Raw genomic sequence first — 21746 nt, 5'->3', positions numbered from 1 at the left:
CTGGCACCTACACACTGAAAGGGGAAGCTGCGCTCCACCCCGAACTATGTTAAGGCCTTTGGCAGAAGCATACAGTAGCCTTGTATGAACTGTGGAATCTCTAAACACTGTCAGAGCAGCCTTCATTTAGGAAGAGCTGCATAAAGCAGGCTCTCCTAAGTTCGTCCAAGTTCATTTATAAAACACTGTACCTTGGGTTTGTAGTTGGTATCCCAAATTTGTTACCAAACAAATCAGTAACAATATACTGGAAAGGAAAAAACCTCAAATGTTGACATTATAGAAGTGCTTGAACAGCCATAATCATTAATGGAGGCCCTATACTAGAGTATCACAACTGAAATATGAACCCTGAAGACTTTAAGACCTAGTCTAGAGGGAACCCTATTTTAAAATGCTAAGATCGAGGTTTTTCTTTGCCTGCTAGAAGTAATTACTTTTTATTGCTATTCAGTAAATAACTATTTGAGAAAGGTAAATCAGTAGGACTAGCAGTTGCATGCAGACAAACCCAGAGATAAGCACATTCAAACAACCAGCGCAGTATGTTCAGTGACTTGTCAGGAACATGGGTAAGTTGAGGAGGGGTGCAAGGAGGGACTGAAGAGGAAAGTGAGGGAGGAAAGCAATAAGAAAGGCTAGAGTTAGAAAATGAGAGCTGCTGATTGCCATTTGTAAATTAATAGCTGTAGCCAAACAGAGTGTTTCCTGGTAGCAGAATTTGTTCTTCTCAAGTCAAGAGAAATACAGTATTTTCTCTGTTGTTCAGGGATCTCTTTCCCTGGGGTTGCCAGCTGTGTTTTGGTAGCCAGATTGGGTGGGAGATTTCTCCAGTGGCAGATTCTGACATCTTTCTTCCCTGTCGAGGAAACAGCTCGACAGCCATCAGTTCCTTTGCTTGTCAAGGCGATTTTTTTTCTCTTTGGCAAGGTGCCTGCTCTGTATTTATTCCCTGTGTTTGGATTGCTTTTCCTTTTCAGTGAAGTTTTCTGCACACAAGGATTCTCACCCTCTCAAGGAAAACCATGGTTAGACCTGTCATATGCCACTCCTAGAAGTGACTTCTGAAGCCCGGTGATCATCTCTCTCCCCCCACCCCATACCATTTTCCTTCCCCACAAGTGGGGTGGAGCAGGAGGAGGCAGCAGCAAGGACAAGCAAGGATTTATTTCTCCGCAGTTTCTGGCCCTGTGACACCATGCCTGTGGGGCAGAGAGCCCCCTGCGGCAACTTTATTTGTAGCCTTTTCCTCATTGAAGGCGCTGACAAAGATGACTGGGAAACCCGAGGCTCTATTGTTTTTCATTCCCAACAAGCCGTCAAGTGCACAGTGGTGCGCGGCTCGGTGAAGCCAGCTAGTTTTTCACAGAGTTCTGTGTGTGGTTTGTAATTTGCAACCCTGCAGTTTTCCAAGTGGTGGTTCAGTACTAAAACAAAGAGAATACCCTTTTCATGTGCTAAAATGAAATAATTCTATTTATTAATGCCATTCCTAAATTATTTTATTTGCAGGGAAGAAAAAGTCTTCCCTCAAATCTCCAGCTACCTACCAACACTTTTCATTTTTTAATATTTCACCTTCTCAGAGCAAACATGTTTGGTGATATTGGAAGCATTGTTTTATTTGAGATTACTCCTAATTTATAATGGTACAGCTATGAAAATTAGTGGAATTAGAGGAGTATAGCTGCCCTGTGGCTACTATTTCACGATAAAATGGCAATAGTAGCTTAGAGCCTTCTAATACCCCCTCTGCCCCTCAGCTGTGCCAACACAAGTGCTTGTAGGGCTTCTTAAATAAGGCTCATTAAAAGGTTGTCAGCATGAAGTCAAGGATCTGATTGGATTTTAAAAGAAAATAATTACTGATCTAGAAAAGTTGTGCTAGCACAACTGAATGGGTGGCATGCCACAGACAGAAGAGGGAACAAAAAAGGGAAGTGGGAATACCTCAAGCTGATACTGCTGCTTGCACAGCAGTAAAATAACAGCCTATGCCAGATCAAAACGGAGAGCAGGCTTGTAACACCCATTGAGCCAATTCTCAATTATCTATGATTAGATAATCTACGTTGCAGATTATCCGTGCCACAAATGCAAAACCACCTTGCATCCAGCATGGTTATTAGCTGAGGCCCACCACTGTACAAATGTCTCTTGCAAGCCTGTGCCTGGCCTGGAGACAAGACATGCACCTTCACGCAGAGCCGGAGATCATAAATTCTGCCGAACCAAAGTTGCCTCTGAAGAAACGGCTGAGGCTTCTTTTCCCGTGTTCCCAGAACCAGGAGTGACAGACAGCGTGCTGCAGTCACACCTCGCCGCTTCCCCTCCGAAACGGCTCAAACCCCGCTGGGCTTCGGGCCAACCGCCGCTGACCTCATGCGGAGACAGCTGAAACGATCCCCCGCACGCGGGATTATGGGAGGCCCTTTAGGTCAGGTGAATACGATACACACGCACGGATCCAGTTTGGATATCTGACCCAACAAACTCTCCTACGGGGAACTGAGGAGATAGATAGATAGCACTGAAACGTCAGCAGCAAGAAGCCGGGCCAGTTTCTGGAGGAAAGTATGGGAGCAGAATGAAAAGGCCAAAATGTCATAGGTGACACCGCCAGTGAGGCATTTACACTATAAAGTATTACTTGCAAAAGAAAACAGGAAACATTACAATTAGGAGTAGGATGTTGAGAAGCATTCCGTCTTTGGCTCAGCTCCAGCCCAATGGAGCTGGATGACACAGAGGATCCAGCTGAAGTTATAAGGCAGCTATTTCTTGGATGTCTGTTATAGTGCTAACACAAAGCTTACAAGCACAGTAGTTTCCTATAAAACCATCACCTGTCGGTGTGGAAGTACATTTTAGCACTAGATAGTAGCTTTGCAGCTGATTATTCTGTATTATTTATATTGCATCATAAATGTGTTTACCATTTTGGATTATTTTTAAAAAATATAGTTTGCCATAGAAAAGCAAGCCAACTTCCAAGTGAACACAAGTATTTTTACTCTAATGTAATAGCTATCACTTTGCCTTTAATGAATCATCAAAAATTCAAACCTAATTACTTTAATTCTTTGCAAATATTCAGATAAGGTGCACAATTTCATTAAATCAGTTAGCTTCAGGACTTTCATTTTTGTGTGTTTTGTCTGCCCCATATAAGAAATACCGACAAAGCCAAACAGGCTGTTGGCCTATTCCTATGTTGCAATCTTGTGTGATATTATATTCTCTAGGAATGCCAATTCTTTTTGGCCTGAAGAGTCAGCCAGCTTTCCCCATCTTTAAGGTTGTTTCCATTAGGAAAAGACATTGATGAATTTGATATGATCCCCTTTATTTAAGAAGAATGGGCATAACATCCTGATTTATGGAGCACAAAGAAATTCAGATGAGTAGGAGCAATTTATTTACCTGTAGTTCCCAGACTCTCGGTAGGCAGCTGTATTCTAAATATCTTCCTTCCAACATTTCTGATGCCACACAGAATTACAGCAGCTTCCACAGCACTTCCTCAGTTCTGAAATTATTTCTAAATCCTCAGAAAACCAGCTGGACTGTTTGACCCCCTGTTGTCTGCACCTGCATGTGACCCAGTGCGAGTACAACATTTTCTACTGCCCATTATCTAAATCAAAGTAAATTTTAATTGTTTCTTGTGGTTTCTGAATGTAAAGTGGCTCTCATGGCCGCTACTTTGAACAAAATGGTTCAACTGTCCAACGCCCAACACAGTAGCATGCTTTTCAGACTTCATTTATTCGTATTGTCAAACAAATCCATTTGGAATTGCACGGAATCTCTTAGCTTAGCCAGATATCACAGGCAATCCCATGTGGCCATCCACTGAAGCCAAGAGAATTACTGCAGGGATGGATTTGGCAGTACAGCATTTTGAACTGAGTTCCCTTAAGCAAGAAATCAGCACAAATGTACAAATCTGGCTGTGTTTGAAGGTTCTGTTTTGCAGCCATCTGTGCAGGCTTTTATTGTTAAACAGGAGTAAAACAAATTCTGGACTAAATGATACTCATTTATATATGCATTTAGGTAAGAAAAAATACACAGAATTAGGAAACCTGAAAATAACTAGAAAAAGCTGTTTTGAATTATTAGAAAACCCAGAAAACATTATGTTTGAGTAAAACACTAAGCATCCAGCTTAAGACATGTTGACACCGCAAATTAACATCAGAATCCCAATATGATTTCTTAAGCTAAAAGATACAGTCAGCTGAAGGCAGTTTACTGTGTGTTGATTTCTCAGACAAAACATGAGAGCTGAAATGTTGCCTCCTTTGTTGCCTCCTTTTTTTACATAAAATCTTGTATCATTTTTGCAGAAGAAGTAATGATGTACTTGATTACTGTTTGCCAAATCAATGAGTAATTACATGGTGAAACATATTGCTACAGAAACCCACTGAGGTCAAGAACCGAGTAAATTCTAAAAACGTACATGAATAACAAACTACCCGGAGCTGTGGTTGTTCACAATAATTCTGGAAGCCTTATTACATGTCACACTTCAAATTTAAGAAAATCTCTTACTGTTACAATTTAGAATACAATCTTTTATGGAGACAGACTGTCTTCTGTTATCAGCAGTGAGTACTTCGTTCAAGGACCTGATCTTGCCATAGCTGTAGAAAGATACTGACGCAGTGAATCTCGAGTCTGATCAAGAATAGTATTTTCTATGTATCAACCTCTGAGCTTCCTGTGACATCCCTGCTGTTTGGGAGCTGAAGAAAGCAGGATGGATGCCAGTTTCAGTTCCTTTTTTGCCATTTTGCTTTATCATTAACAACCATTTTAAGGATGAGGTGCATAAAAAATGACACCAGTTTATAGATTTTTTCTCAACATACCAACTCAACTATGTTTTAATCTCTGCAGTCAGAGGTTTTTTTTTAAAATGCAGCTTTGCACAAAAACTTGATCCACATTCTGCTTTCACTCCTATTTGGGACCAGCTTCTGATCCATTTAAGCAGGGGAACAGCGAGGGTTTAAGCACTGAAGTGCTCTCAGATTCAGACAAAATCAATAATCCTGTTAATTAGCAACATTATTTTTGCTTTTTTAACACTCTTTAAATTGCAAGGAATGACACAAGTGGCAGATACATACTCATCTGAGCAGTGGAGCAGTCACCATGGCAAAAGTAGTTCCAAGCAGCCACTAATCATTCACACTGCAAAGTCTCCCTGTGTCTCAGTGTGCTCTGGCATAGAGCAGTTACTCCTGAAACAGCACGTGTAACCCAGGAGTATGCTCCTCTACACTCACAGTTCTGTATAATCAGCAGCTAACAGCAACCAGCTGATGGGCAGTGACTTGCTGCTGTACAGGCCAGCAGCTTTTGCCTCTCCACCATCACTGCCCCTGCTGCAGGAGCCTAGCCAGAGCCACCTTTTCCAAGACGCTAGGAGCAAGACAAGATAGGAAATGTGACATGGATGGAGTGGAGGTGGAGGGAACGGAGCTGGCTTCTTTTTGTGGAGATGAGGGAGGCAAATTAAAATTTGGGGCTTCAATATGTGATGCATGGACACAGGTAGAGAAGTGGCATAAGAGGGCAGGTGTGGAAGCACGTATCTTCCTGCACATCTGGCCAGGGACAGAAGTTTGATGCTACCAGTTGCACCAAAGGCTTGCCCCTATCCAATGGATTAAGCCTGGGAGCGCCTGCTCTGTATCAGTCTGGTTTGCTGACATGGAATCAATGCTAGGAAAGATAACAAACAAGTTAAAATTTACACCTAGGAAGTTAATCACATCTTGTGACCGATCAACACACCCCCACAATGGAAGAAGGCTCAGAGCCATAAACTCCTGCCATAAAACCTGTGACAGAATTCGTCAAACAATCAGAGCAATGGGGTACACCCACTGTATAACAGCCCAGTATGGCCTTTTAAGAAACCAGACAGGATATGGCACATGACTATTGACTGTAGGGCTTTAAATAAAGCAACTGGCCCTTTAACAGCCCCTGTTCCCAGCACAGTAGATATGAACGTGCTCTTCTGTAGGTGGGAGTGTTAGCTGCAAGGTATGGTCTTTATGATCCTGATACAAGAGCAAGACAATCCACAGTTTGCATTTACTTGAGGTGGAAGACAATAAGCGTTTTATTGCCTACCCCAAGGTTTTAAAAATGCCCCCCCCATTGCCTATGCCATGTTAGTTAAAGAGCTAGAATCAATCATCCTCCCACCTAAAGTAACAATTTTGCAATATACAGATGATACTCTAATTGGAAGACATGATGAAAAAATGGTTCACCAAAGAATGAATCCTATCATCCAGCATTTACAAGAACTAAATATTAGTGTTCCTGACTTGAAACGGCAAGAACTAAGTCAAGAAGCTACATTTTTAGGTACATGATGGATAGGAGGACAGAAAACTGTTCCAGAATCTGTATTAGCAGAGATACGAAGCATTCAAGCATTTTCTGATAAAAAGGAGTTACAAGCTTTATTAGGAACTTTTGGGCTCTGGAGGTCACGCATTCCTGGATTCAGTATTTTAGGGGGATCTCTACAATTTGCTGAAGAAAAACGCCATATGGAATTGGGAAGAAAATCATCATGAAAAATTAAATGAAATTTTACTAACCAATCTATGGGACCCATTAACCCTGCACACCCAAGTACGCTTCATATAGGCACAGGTTATGAAGGATATCAATGGGGATTGTGGCAATAAGATATGCATGGTAAAAATCTTACCTATTACTTTTTGCTCTAAATTGTGGCAAGGCTCCCAACCACACTCCATTTGAGAAACTGCTGTTAGCTGCATATGAAGGGCTGCTAACTACCAAGCCATTAATTCAAGAAAGGGAAATCAAGTTATGTGCGCCCATTCCTATTTTTAAGCCAATTTTAACTGGTGAGCTGTTACCCTTAATGGCAGCCCAGGAAACTGCTCTGCAGCAGTGGGCTTTGTATATACTTCACCAGGTGACAAGTGATGGGATGAACAAAGTAAACAAATGATCAGAGAGTGTAGAGCGAACTGGGATGCCTATTGAATACTCCCATCTGCCCTCCTTGCCAATAACTGATGCACTGCCATGGGAAGGCAAGACAAAAGAAGTTTGGTTCACAGTGGCTAGGGAACTGAGTGAAAAACAATCAGCAAGTAAATGGTAGAGACATATGGGGAAAAACACACTGGAAAAAGATTTGTGTTACAGACCAATCTAAGTGCATATCCATAGGACATGTATCTGCCCACCAAAAACTAAAAACCCTGAGGCAAAGTGGAATCAGATGGCTGATCATTTGGCTAAAATAAATGTATTGCAAAACTTGAGGCAGAAAGGCCAGTAAGTGGTTACAGGAATGGCCAGCACACGCTGGGAATTATGATTTATTTGAAAGAGCTGCAAGCAGAGAATGGCCTGTGACAAAAGCTCTGGCAATACATATTGTAGATGCATGCCATTTTTTTCAAACAATGGTACAGTACCTGTCAAAAGGGCAAAGGTTTGCCAATCACAGGGAAGGTAAATTACTCTGAGAAACTCGTCAAGTAGATTATATTGGCCCTTTAAAGTGAACACCTGAAGGCTGGAAATACATTCTCCCAGGATTAGAAACAGTGGTGTAGGGAATGTGCATCCCACTCAAGCTGTGACTGGTCCTGCAATCATTGCTGGTTTAAAACGGTCGTTTTCTACTTTTCCCTTGCCCAGAGAAATACAATCTGATAATGGATCACATTTTAAAAATAAAGTTTCACAAAGGAAAAGGAGTATGGGATTCTGTAGACACTACAGGCAGTAAGTTAACAATAACTGGAGGTTGGATTATGTCCGAGACCCAGATGTCTTCTTTTGCAGGAAAATATGGGGTTACCTTATCACCATGGGAATACTGACAATGAGAACGTATGCCTGAGACCTGTATCTAACAGGTTCTGCCTTTTCACGCTGCCTTTGGAACAGCTCAGGTGTTGAACATCAGTTGCAACCTAACTTTGAAACTAGTTACAGGAAGAATACTGTCTGCATTAGCACAAGGTCAAGCATTGATAGTAGGTGATAATGTTACAGTAATCCTAAGATCTAAAATTAACCTGACTTTAACTATATGTAATACTGTGTGGGAAATTGCAAATGATTTTAACAATAAAATGAAGTAGGTACTACAGACTAATCATACCTTAATGACTCCTAAGAATTACGCCTGAATTGTAAACAATAAGAACAATGTAATAATATACAGCAATTTTTCCATAAACACTGCTAATAATCAATAGGAAGTCGATGTGAATGGACAAAATTAAGATACCACTTGTTCCTGATTGCGTATCTTATAAAGCAATGAAAACAACCTCTTAACAAAGGTACTCCTTTACTTAATGTAATTGCATGATGGATAAGAGCCCGTGATTATCGCTCCAAAATTAAAGACAATGAACATACATTTGAACTTCAACCAATGTAGGCACTAGTGCATGAAACAAAACTTGTGCTGAATATAGTGCCCCTCTCTATGATTCGTGGCTACAAAATCATACACCAACAGGACACAGAATTAAAAGAGGTATCATGCAAACTTTGCTGGGTGGAATTGGTACAGGATCAGGAATATTAAATTAATTTGATTCCGAAACTCTAGCAAATAAATTATCAGTCCTGGAAGAAATGAAAGCTGGTGTAACCAGGATGACTGCAAGCTGGCTACCAACAGGTTTACAAACCTCCATACGAAACTGGCAAGGTACTTGGCACCTTTAGTGACAAACTACTGTATCGCTGGGGTCCCCATTACTAACCACCAAAACCACACCACAAGAAGCCAGCTCTGCTTTATCTTGTACTCTATTTCAATTAACTAGTATATATCAGGTTGATCAGATTTGGGTAGCCACTGAAAGCAGTCAAAGACAAACCTTAGAACCTATGTTCCCTGACTTCGTGAAAGACAAATTCAAAGGAGGATGGCTTAAAACTATTGAGGACCCTTATGATAACGCAGCTACAGAGGAGTTAATATTCCAGTTGCTAGGAGGGATAAGTGCCACTCATACAAAAATCACACCCTTATGCCAATTTGCTGTCATTCCTGAAGTCTTTAATAAAAAGATGTGGATACCTATAGTAGCGGGAGATAGTTTGCATTGTAATACACATGACATTTATGAAAATAGTAAACACTACACCTACTGGCTCTCAAGCTGAGATGGACCTGCCCTACCATGCCTAGAGCTCCAGAATTATGCAGGATGAAACACTCTGCATCTGGTAGCATGTCTACAGTAATGAGATATGAGTGCATGGCAATGGTTTGGGGTGCGTGCGTGTATCCACCTTCAATACTATCCACTTCAAAGATGAGGTCAATTTTGGACCTGGCAACACTTGCTGCTGTCATATGACATATATTTTTGACCAAATAACCAATCAGATTTACAGGTTAACTTCTTGTTGACTGAACAAAAGATGTCTTATTTCACACCATTTAAGATATCAGTAACATGTGGAGTGACCTTTGATCCACAAGACGACTTTCTCAAACAAAATGCCAAGGTTACCCAACATCTGTCTGAAATTGAAAAATGTTTAGATGAAAGACAAGTAAAAATGGTATACTGGAACTGATTCAATTAGCGAACGTGGAAACCAGCCTTACTGAACATCATTGGTATGATATCTTTAAAGATTTGTCACCAGAAGCTACCAATGTACTGAAACTAATGTTACATCCTATGCTTGTATTGTTAATAATCATTGTATTGTTATTTGTAGTAACCTGGATATTGACCTCTTACCTGAGAAATCAAACAGTACATGATATTAACTCAAGTTAAATCACATACTAAACCTGTAAATAATCGAGTTCCCATATGCTCTCACCCTCAACACGCACAGGCAGGAGGGCTGGTAATTCATCTGACGAATGTATTAAGCTCACTGTGCAACACCAGTAATTGCTGAATGCTGGGCTGAGCCAAGGGGTGGAATGCGACCAACCTACACCCCCCTACAATGGATCAAGGCTCAGAGGAGATGAGCAAAAAATAATTATCTCAAGGGAGACTGTAAAGAATGATTGCCAATTATCCTAAAGCTGAACTTATCTCAACATGAAGGGGACTGGAGGGTAACCTTTGTTTCATATATATGGCTGTACCAGTGGGTCATCATGCTGTATAAACAGCCTTCCCTGAGATAACTAGTAGAGAATAATGTCTTCCTGAGCTAGCCAGACCAACATGGCAGGGGAGAAGTGTATACATGGCTCAGCCAAAAACAGAGTATAGAAACTGAGCAACCAACAACATGCAATTTGGAGAGAGCAATGGGCTTGAGCTGAGAATGGGCTTGAGAATGGGCTTGAGAATGGGCTTGAGAATTATGTTTTTATTGTGATTCACCTGTATATTGCAATTGCTATTTTATCCTTGTGTTGTGATTTCCGTACAGTGCTGTATCACTCCTCTAAATCAAAATCCCATGAAACACTGAATATATCAAATAATTAAATTTGATATTAAACATTAAACCCTCACGTGGAGTATCTAAAAGAACCTGGTCAGAGAGCACTGGACTCTAACACATATGAAAATATGATATTACAATCAAGCAAGGTCAAATCAGGGAGAAAACCCTTCTTATAAGTGGGAAATAACTGAAACGGTGAAGACTCCATTTGTTGTTACACAAAACCAATTATGCTAAGACTTTTATTGTGGCGCTAAGTAGTATTTCACATCATCAAATTCAGTTGACAGTAATCTAAATGGCAGTTTGTGCTCAGTGTCTCTTCCCAGCAAGTGTATCAGGGTAGATGTGAATATTTGCAAATGACACTACTAAATGGAGAAAATATAATGTAGAGTATTTTCTAGTACAGGTACCACTCAGTGAAATCAGACATCCTCCTAAGTGTTTAGATTCCAGGCACTACCAGATTTTCCAGCAACTGGTAAAACTCTTCAAAATTTCACTGAATGCTGGCAAATTTGCTCCACTACAATATCTGATGATATCACAACCACTTAGATCAACCACTTTCCTAACTCACCTCAAACTTTTCAAAAGCAAAGTAATGAGGTCTTCCTGAGGAATCCTTTTCAACTAAAAATAAATTTGCACCAGTTAAAGAGAAAATAATGTATAATACTACTTGATGTACTAATTATAACACTCTTGTGTTCTTGTGCATTTGTTCTTGGCTGACCCAAAAGTCACTTATCAAGTTTATCTGACATAAGCTTTTATTAAAATAGAAAATAAAAACAAACAAACAAACAAAAGAGCATCATTTTAGCAACTTTAATGGCTTTGCCAAACTTTAATCACTTGGGCTGAAAATTTCCATGATGATTGTCTGCTTTGGCCTGTACAAACTTCATTCAAAATTGTTCACAATAATAGTCTAATAATAACAGCTACAGAAAAGCCCATATATAAATTAATAATTTTGCCTTTAGAATAGGGCTTGACTAGCTTGCAGCAAATACAGCATAGTCACACTCCAAACAAAGAGGCTAAAGCAAAATTCTGAACAGCTATTCACTAAACGGCACCCTCTAACCTGAACGCTGAATCAGACAGCGATCACGAAGAAAAAAATAGCACAATGATGTTGTTCAAGGCTGTCATATAATGTAAACAACCGACTTCAACTTTAATGCTTCCCAGCTTTTCCATGCTTGCACTTGCAACTGTAATGCTTTTATCTGACTGTGTGTTTACATGTGTACACTTGCATGCATACATAAATGCAATAAATATACATATCAAATAGAAACAATGAGTCAAAATGGTGCAAATCTTAGAAGAAAGAACACATTACCTGAAAAGGAAAAATTCAAACTATTCTCCTAATATGAACATGCAGTTCCATATTCTGTTATTTGGTAGTACCATTCAGGCTCCATAAGATGGCAGACCTGCATATATTTAACAGACGTTAGTGTAATGACATTGCTGTAAATACATTGCTTTTAAAATGGTTGCTTTAAATGGATGGTGCATGTTTTTAGTCAAAATGTTTTGAATGTGATATATTTAGAACCGTAACGAACTCTGCTTAGTACTCCGTATTACCTTTCCCATACTCCCTGATGGCTTTGGACATGGCCTACATAGAGCACCCATAAAAAAATAAAATGTAGCATTATCACTCAGACTTGATTGATTTGGAATTACCTGAACTTGATCAATGTAACTCTTTCTAATAAACATGTAATTGGTATTTATTCCCATTGATTCATTCTAGCAACGTGTGCTCAAAGTAAGCTAATTCTTAGAATGTAATTTTTGTCCTGAGCATACTAAAGCTCTTGAGTTTATCTTTTAAACAGTGTGCTTTACAGGAGACTATTTGGGGCAACGATTATTTACTTGTTAACCCTGAAATTGGTATATTTATTTCCCATTAAATGATGATGTCACTTCTAAAAGCTTTTTTCAGGTTCTCTGAAATTAATGTAGTTCTATTATTTGTACAATCATTATAGTAAATTAATACAACAAATTGGCTTTATGACTAATATACAATGTTTAAGGCTGTTCTGGAGAATACTGTGTGATGCCTTTACCAGGGCTTTATACCCATTTTCTTTCCCTTTGTTAAGACCTCAAGCTGTTTTAGACCTAAGATTTTCAAACGTGAAATTTTCGAAAATGCTATCATACTTTAAATGACCAAGGAAGAAATGGAACGAGCTTGCAACCTCGCTTTTATGTTTCACTTTAGCAAACCCTCACTCATAAACGCTATAATTATAATTACACAGGCATATAATTTTCCCATAAAGGTTTCATTGCACTTGTTCCACTTGGCTAGGACTACAAGGAAAAGTGGCTAGATTGTTTTTAATATTTTGAAAGAATTCTTGGGAAAAAAGACAGTAAAAAGTGTTCATGCCAGCAGGAAAGCAGTTTGTACTCAGTAAGGCTGTGAAACGGAAATCATGATCATTTTAAAATAAAAAATGTTCTACTTCCTAGTGAGCAAAGGGAATAAAGGAAACAAATTACCATAGAATTTATCTCAAAATCCTTCCAAGAGCACATCAGGAATGTTATCCTGAAAACTGTAGTTAGGAAGCAAACTTTCACTAGAGTCAAGAAATTGGGCCGTTATGTTCATATGCAAATTTGCAATTTTTTCATATGTAAACATGCTCTTTAATAATTGCTTAGCAGTGAAACCTTATTTAAAATACTGCTCCCTGACACATTCACAGGCTTCTTGCTGACTCACTCTTCAAGAATGGGATTTTGAAAAAGAGCAATGAAAACACTCCAATAACAGAAATACTGAAGAATTTAGGTATTATGAGTGTCTGTAACCTACATTTAGACGGTTATTGTACCTAGCTTTGCAGATGTGCCAGGAAGTTTTTGCTGGTTTGAAACTCCCATTGTTTTTAAAGCGGTCCTGTAAGCCTCTTACGGGTGCAGAGAAGGCTTTATTTGTTTGCTTCTGGTTTATCTATGCTTATTTCAATTAGAGACATCTAAAAACCCCACACGAGTGGTTACGGCACGTCTGCAGCTCCTCATGCGAGAGGGCCGCAGCGGGTTTTGGCCCGGCCCAAGGGGCCCGAGACACCCAACAATGTCCAGAAGTCCCCGATGGCGGCAGGCCAACCTCGCGTGCCTCCGCGCAGCTTTGCGGTTCGGGTCTAATTTTGCACAAGCATCTCTTTGTGTTGAAAGATTTTGCAGCGTTTCAGCAAGATATTTAAGAGATCACTCATCGGTTTATCGTGCATATCCTCCTCCAACTGCCACTCAAACTGTCACTTCGAGCAGCAGTCCAAGAAATGCTTCTCACACCGACAGCGGAAGGGCAGAATAAGCAAATCTGTACTGACACATTTTGTACCTCTGGCACCCTGTGTTATGCAGAAGGAATGAGAAAAGTGGCTTTACGTTTCTGCTGCTTTTTTGATACAGAAACCCAGCTCTAAAGAGATAACTGAAGGAGGAAAAGCTGCTTCCTGCCAATTCTGGCTCATGAGCCAAGCAATTGCTATTGCTGCAAGCTGCAGCAGCATGAAGAGGCGGGAAATCTACCGCTGGGGCTGCTGATTCTGCCAGGAAGGGCCGAGAGCGCTACGGACCGCGCAAGCCGCTGCGGGCACGGAAGGGCCGGGCCGGGCTCCGGGCGGCCGCCGCCGCCATGCCCGCCGCCGGCCGCCGCCGGCCCCACAGCAGCCCGCCAGCACACGCACTCCAGCATCTTCACTTGACGCATTGCAGGTACAACGCAACCAATCAGAGGGCTTGACTCTTACCAGCTAACCATTGCAGAGTCCCTTTAGCCAATCAGGCGTTCCTTGACAAAGTGCTGCCTCAAATGCCTCAGCGCCGCTTCCGTCGGGAGCCGCCGTGCCAGGGCGTCGTAACCTTCCGCGAGAGGATATAGGCCCTGTCGCCAGCGAAGGCGCAGGCGAGCAGCTCGCCGTCGCCGGTCGCCTGCCCGCCGAGGGAGGCAGGCTCGGCTGCCCCGGCGTTGCTCCCGACGTCTCAGCCGCTGCCTTTCCCCCGCTGGGGCTGTGGGACCCGGCGGGGCGCTGCCGGCGGGCCCGCTGCACGGCGGCCGCCTCCCCCGGGCAGCCAACGGCCGCCGCCCCGGCCCGCTGCGGGAAGGGGGAACCAGCGCTTCACTCGGGCGGCTGCAGGAGGCTCTGGGAAAGCACAGCGGTTTGTGCTGTGCCGCCCGGGCCCCTGCTGTTGGCTATAATGTTAATCGCCATCGGCAGTCCCTGCGCGGAGACCCGGAGCCTGGAGAGCCACCAGAGCCGAGCCGAGCCAAGGCGTCAGCTCAGGCAAGTTTTAAAGTGACTCCAGAGGAGCTGCAGAGCTGCCTGTGCCAAGCCGGCAAATGGCATTCGCTAGAGACGCAGCTGAAAGCCCTGCAGTGGCTTTCAGTTAACTGTGAGTGTCAGCCATAGCACCTTTGGGAGCGACGAGCAGTGCCCGTAGTGCTGACTGCCGAGCGCACACGCCAGGGAGAAATGGAGGTCCTCCAGCAAGGGGCAGGTGATGAGGGAAGCCTGGTGTCTTACCGAATTACTTAGGTCTCCTGTAGCAAACCAAAGCATATCGACAATAATTTCTCTATATCCTTCCTTTGGGGTGCCTGGTTAAAAATCCACCCCCTTCCCCATACCAGCAGACTAAGTAATAAATACACTTTGCTTTGAAGTGCAGGTTCAGATGTAGCTGTGTCTTCATGGCAATGCAACGCTGCGGTTGCTGGCCTCGGACAGTGGTGCGAGGTCCCCTACCTTATCGAACATCCAGCTGGAACGACCTGCACGAGGGCCTGGCAAGGGTACCTAAAGAGGTTCGCTCTCTGAAGGACGGTCCCTGGCCCCGCTGGAGCCTGAGGGATTGATGTGAGGATCTGGGGAGAGCTGAAATTGTAACGATAACATTTTTTGCAAGAATTAAGCTAGATGACTACTTGGCACCCATGGACCCATCATGGAACAGAGTTCATGTTTTTTGCAGAAGCTTGTGGGCCAGCAGTATGTCCCTGAGGAGAGAACAAGATGAGATAAACTAAAGAAAGAAGTGGGAGGAGGAGTAGGAAGATATCTATGTTTAAGTGATTTAACCCCATAATAATAATAATAATAACAAAATAGTCTATTTTGAGTCTTTTGCTTTTTGCTTATTTGATGCTGAATATCTTGTTTCAGTTATATTTTAGTTAAGGAGATTGGTGCTCTGTAAGCACCTAAAATAGAATATGGAGATAGAGACAGCAGAAGCAGAATGGATGCCAAAGTGAAACGATCTGGAGTGCTGAGCACTGCATCAGCCCACACACAGGCCCACCCCAAGGATAGTGATGCAGAGAAGTCTTAGATGGTGCTCCCTGCTTGGAAAAATGATGTCAGTATTGGCAGACCCAAAACTAAACTGAAGGCTAACCAAAATAAACTCATTAAATGTACTTCCCTTCTACATAGCATAAAAATCCCAGTCTCGGTGCAGCGCACCTTTGTGTTAGGCTTGTGCTCTTTAACAACGCTGCTGACAGCTTCACAGCCAGCACATAACAGTGCACTTACTAAATATAAGTACTTCATTAGCATCTAGCATACTTCTGATACCACAAAAATAATAACAAATAGCCATACTGTGGGGAAGGTCAATACTGCTTGCCAGGAAAGGTGTGCACAAAGTGCTAGATGCCTGGGACAGACCAGATTTTAGGCAGATTCTTATTTCACAGAAGCTGACAGCCTCAGAATAAGGCAGGCAGAGCAGAGATTTAATTAGGTAGCTGATGTGAACTGTACGCTCACAAAAATGTTGGGAAGAATAGCAGGCTCCATGGGACAGCTCCGTTTTCCAGGTTTACAAGACAGACAGGTTTTCTCAGTACCATTTCTGGAATTGCAACAATGATGTGAGATGCTTTAGGAGGCACATGCATGCTCTGAGGGTCAGACATTTTTAGAGGCTGGACTTCACACATCCTAATGCCCCCAAAGATAAGAACCTGAAGTTCTAGACAAAGAACTGGATTGAAGAGAAACCTTAAGGGGGATATCAGAACCTACATTCTGGAGGCAGCAGATGTTCCTGTTGTTTTAAAAATTCTTTTCACTAAAAGACTTTTAAAAAAGACAAGCCCTCAGTAGAGGATTTCCTAGGTACTGCCATGCCAGGTTCCCAGGGGAGAGGCAGTCTGTTGGCTCTCCGGCAATAGGCTGCGGAGATTGGAATTAATTTTTACGGTTTCTTGGAACTGATACTAGAAATGCATTTTCAAGGTTGTTGAAAAACTTAGGGTTTTTTTTCCCCCGAAAAATGGTGATCAGGCAGTTTGAGAAGTTGTTTCATTATCAGGTGGGTTTCTTATTGATGCAGGCACAAACAACATAAAATAGCTGTCTGAAGAAGTGTAATGATTCCATAGCCTTCTTCATGTACTTAAGACAAATGAAGAAGAATATTGCCTGGCAATGATTCCGGCTTCCAGCATCTGTAATTTGGGATGTATGTATAATACTTCTCACCTCAGGCCAGCTCCATAGTGTGGCAGATTTGAATACTGGATGTCTCTTGGACAGCAGTATTTGACACCCATTAAACTCAGGTGGTTTTGATCTTGTAGCTTCTTATCCCAAGGAATCTGACAAACTGATAGAAACTCCTTGGTTTGGGTGTGTGAGAGAAAGAAAGGAAGAATAAATCCCTAACTGATGCAAATTAACATGGATTTATTGACTTCAGGGCATGTTTACAGTTGCTGAAAATCTGTACCAGAAACTATGATTCTGATTTAAAATTATGATCACCCTTGAACTGCGTATGTGGAGCTGCTGAATTTTTTACCTCTAGCTGTCGCATGAAGACTTACGACAGCCCTACCTGACCCAAAGAAAATTTTTTTAACATGGACCTACTACAAAATTACAGTTTGGGGTTAAGTAAGGGAGACTTGGCCATTAAAGGATGTATCTGTGGATTTTACATACCTGTTTGCCTATGTCATATATATTCTCATATTTGTCAAATTTAGCTAGGACTTTTATTGCAAAATTAATGTCCCAGTTTGCCCCACAGGAATATTCAGATGAAAATTAATTATTCATGGACAAAAGAGAGGTGTAAAAAACAATGCAAATGGCTCATTTAATAATTTCTGTTATGTAAAAAAGCAATCCTAAGAATCTTTGAAGAATTTTTTTTTCTATGTTAAATAGGACAAACCGAAATGAGAAACAATGGTACTGGAGTTGAACGAACTGATTTCCAACCTGTCTTCAGGACTTAGATTTCTGAAGCATATTTGTTTACCATTGTTTATTATACCATTATAAGCTATATATTTGTTCAAAATCTGTAGCTAACAGCAACAGCTGTTCAGCTTTTATCTATTAGTTCTAAGACAGAAACTACGAACCTATAAAGTAAACCAGTTTTTGGCCCACTCACTTTTCCAGCATATTCTTAAGAAATGAAATGCAAACTCAAGCTATTCCTAATAAGGTGAATCTGACTAAGAATTGTTTCATTGTTTGTTACATTGTATCATTTAAAATTTTGAGGAATCCATCTACTGAAATTAGAACTCTTCCTATCATTAGAATGACTGTTAGCGTGCGTATCTTTCTATACAGAATATTTTAAAATATATTTGTGGTAAAAATAAATTACTTTTCTTTGACAGACGTATTAATCGTCGGGAATATAGTTCATATGCATGTATCCAACAGTGAAGATGCATGACCTAGGTATGCTTGACAACATTATGTAAAAATATGAAATACTTAGCAAACACATACATAAAGATTCTGTCCTCTTCTGCATTTGATTCTTGAAAGACAGTGGATACTATGTGGCTTTTATCCGTAAAAACACTAATGATAACAAAACATAAACAACAGAAAAATGGAAGAAGTAATTTCTGTTTATATCATGAATCATCCAATGTTTACCTTCCTATGAAACTGGCAATTACAAAAACTGAGAAGGAAAATCCTGTTTTCACATACTCCAGTGTTTCTAGAGAACTCTTCATAGGACTATGAAGAAAGGTTGGGTTTTTAAGACTCTGTGAAAATTTTTTTTCTTTTTTCATTTATTTTACATTTCAAGTGTAAAAAAAGTAGGGAAAAGCACTTTGATTTAAAAGAATTATTTTATAATGTTTAATCTGCAAGATGAATGACTGAGTTTATGTATGGGAGCAGGTCTGTAATTCCCACCTGTGCAAGTCTTTTTAAGATAGGATCTTTAAGGTTCCTAACTCAAACTGCCCTAAGTTTAAAACACGAAACTTTTCAAATTATTGGGCCTCAAGGATGCCAATTTACATAGCTACGTAGAAGAGGATTCACTAATTTAATTGCAGTGCATAAACAATTTTGTTCCAACCAATGGCTAAATCAGTTTTATATCACCATCTAAAACTTTACAAGACAATGGACACTCAACGTAGGTAGCAACTACTATTATTCAATTACATAGATGGCCTTCTAACACTTAATGCTCAGTGAAAATCCATAATTGTATGTGATTTGGATACACACCAGTGGGAATGAGGCAAATATAAAGAAATCATGAGCACGTATAAGATTGGGGAGTTTGGGTTGGTTTTTTCCCCTCTCTCTCTTTTAAAAAAGAAACAGTAATCTACAGGAACAGGTATGTTCCCATTTAAAAGAGCTACTGGGTCTGGAAATTTAAATGTGAAGATTAAAGCAATTTTTATTTTCACATCTTGTATAAATGTGGTCAAATTCAGTTCTGTTCTAGCTTTTTATTTCAATGGAGTTCCACCCACTTATTTGCAATCTTAGTGAAGCTCATAGAGTATTTTTGTAAGGATACTGGCTTAGATTTTCACAGCTGCCAATGGCATTTAGAAACATTAATTTTGTGGAAAACAGTCTCCCCAAAAAACATTTCCTATATGAACAGAATTTTATAGAGAAGGTAAAAAACTATTTTCTGATATACCAACAGAATTCCAGTTGACTTGAAAAGCAGTACAACGAATTCAGACCCAGTTTGGGTAGCTCACACATATAACTGGCAATATTATAGCCGTGAAAACTAATTATGAACTTGTTCCAGTTGCACAGATGTTGCACACACATATATACTTGATTTTGGCTTCTTATACTTCTAACTTATTATATACTGGTTATCTATGCTTATCACCATAATATCAGCCTCCCAGCTGTGCATTAAATAATATGACAAACTTCTGTCCATCTGTTCTCACATCTATTCTCCCAGGGCAGATGTCGGTGAAATGTTTTAATTTAGATTTTTTTTTTTACCTTATGTATATATAATATGAGAAAACAATTGATATGTGTGAGGCCATGTTCTTCAGTGGTTATGTTAACAAAGCCAAGGTTGAAAAGCACACCTTGCATGTAAATAGTAAGGTTTATTATTTTTCTGAGTTCTTAACACAGTTCCTCCTTATATCTTAGGCTTCTCCCAAAGAATGGACGTGTGAAGTCTCTGCAGAAACAGAGACCAACACTGTAACCTTACTATCATATTAAGGCAAAATTTAGAAATTTAATACTGGGTAGAATGGCTGCAAGTATTTCGCTGCAACTCATAAATTTATAAAATAATCTTTTGTTAACATTACAGCTTAAACACAAGTCAACAAAAGCATGCTTAGTGATAGAGAATAAAATAATTTAGAACAGTAAATCTATCCCGTCAGAAATTCATCTTAACAGCTATCGCATAGCCCTCTGTTCATAAAAAAACTCTGTAGCAATGGGATGGCCAAGTTCTATGGTTTTAGGCACAAATACTGAGTAATTCCATGGCCCAGTCCAGCTCCCACTGAGATCCAGGAGATTTTGAATGAGACTGTAGAAGATCCTGGCAAATCATTTGACATTGTATGTCATTGGAATGACAGGGCCATTTCTTGCCTGCCCACAACTGAATGTAAATTTTAAGAGAACAAAGAATACTGATCAAAATCTAGCTGTACAACTGAGTGAAAGCAAATTTACAAGGAGCAGGCAGATGCCAGTTTAGATGAGTTTTTTTCTACATTAAATAAGCAGCAAAACATGAGTATTGTGCTTTGTTTACATTTATCACTGCCATATGTCAAATTAGGAAAAAAAATTCCCCTTAGTCAGAATGTTATTTTGGAGCATTAGCTGTGAAATATTTTCAAATACAGAATGATGCAATTTAACAGAAACTACTGCAGAACCTAACTGTGGCACCTTAATTGATCATCCTGAAATTCTTCTTAAATAAAGCAAGATAACTGTATTCCAAACTCCTTTAAAAGTAACTTTATTTTAAAATTCCATTTTTAATGTAAATGAATTATTAGCATGAACCATCAAGAGTTAGCAAAAGTAGACACAAAAAGTTAAAAAAAAAAGAGAAATAGGAATAAAGGCACAGCAATCCTTCTACTCAAAGGCCCTGTTAATCTTTGGCAACATTCATTGAATGTGACTGTGTGGCTTTTTACTTTACATTTCCAAGTTTCTTCACATATGTCCAAACGCTGTAATGCTGATAGTTTGTAAGAGAATCTACATAAATTTTAATTAATTGTCTCATAGTCTCTCCTCAACAGATAAATCTAATCCCTTCACTTTTTAATAAGTGAAGGTTTGGATCAATGGAAGAACATATTACATGCACTTAAAATTAACTTTAAAAAGACTGAAATAAGGCACCCACATTCCAAACTGTCACATTTAAATGTTGGTAAGATTATTCTCCTGATAATACCTTCAGCCGTTCCACGTTAGAAACATTTTGGCCAAAGACCATGAGACTGCATTAGCTATGTATCTTTGCGAGGCAACTGTACAAATTTCTTAGCCCAGTATTTATATAGAATTCAGTGTTTCAATAATGAGATCTTCACCTGTGTAAGACCAGCACAAGGAGGTGAATGATTTGTACCTGAACATTGTTCTCCACACATCCCTGTGAGACTCAGGGAGTTCTAAGATTCACTTATCCAAGCAAAAGCTCATGTAGCCCACATCAATCAAACATGGTGCCATGTGCCATGGGAAAATAAGAGCTTAAAATTGTTGGTCTTGTTTGAAAACAAAAGATCAATTTGCGTGTTCTTCCATAGCAAAAAAAAAAAAAAAAACAAAAAACCAACGTCACTGCTTAGTAGTTAAAAAAAATATATTAAAAATAGGAGGCTGGGCATTCTTCAGCTAAAATGGAAGCTGTCTATAAACCTATCATTTGCAGAGCAGCCAGCT

The sequence above is a fragment of the Platalea leucorodia genome (genome assembly GCF_965183815.1).
Source record: "Platalea leucorodia genome assembly, chromosome: 7".
NCBI lineage: Eukaryota > Metazoa > Chordata > Aves > Pelecaniformes > Threskiornithidae > Platalea > Platalea leucorodia.
Note: the sequence above shows the minus strand (reverse complement) of the source record.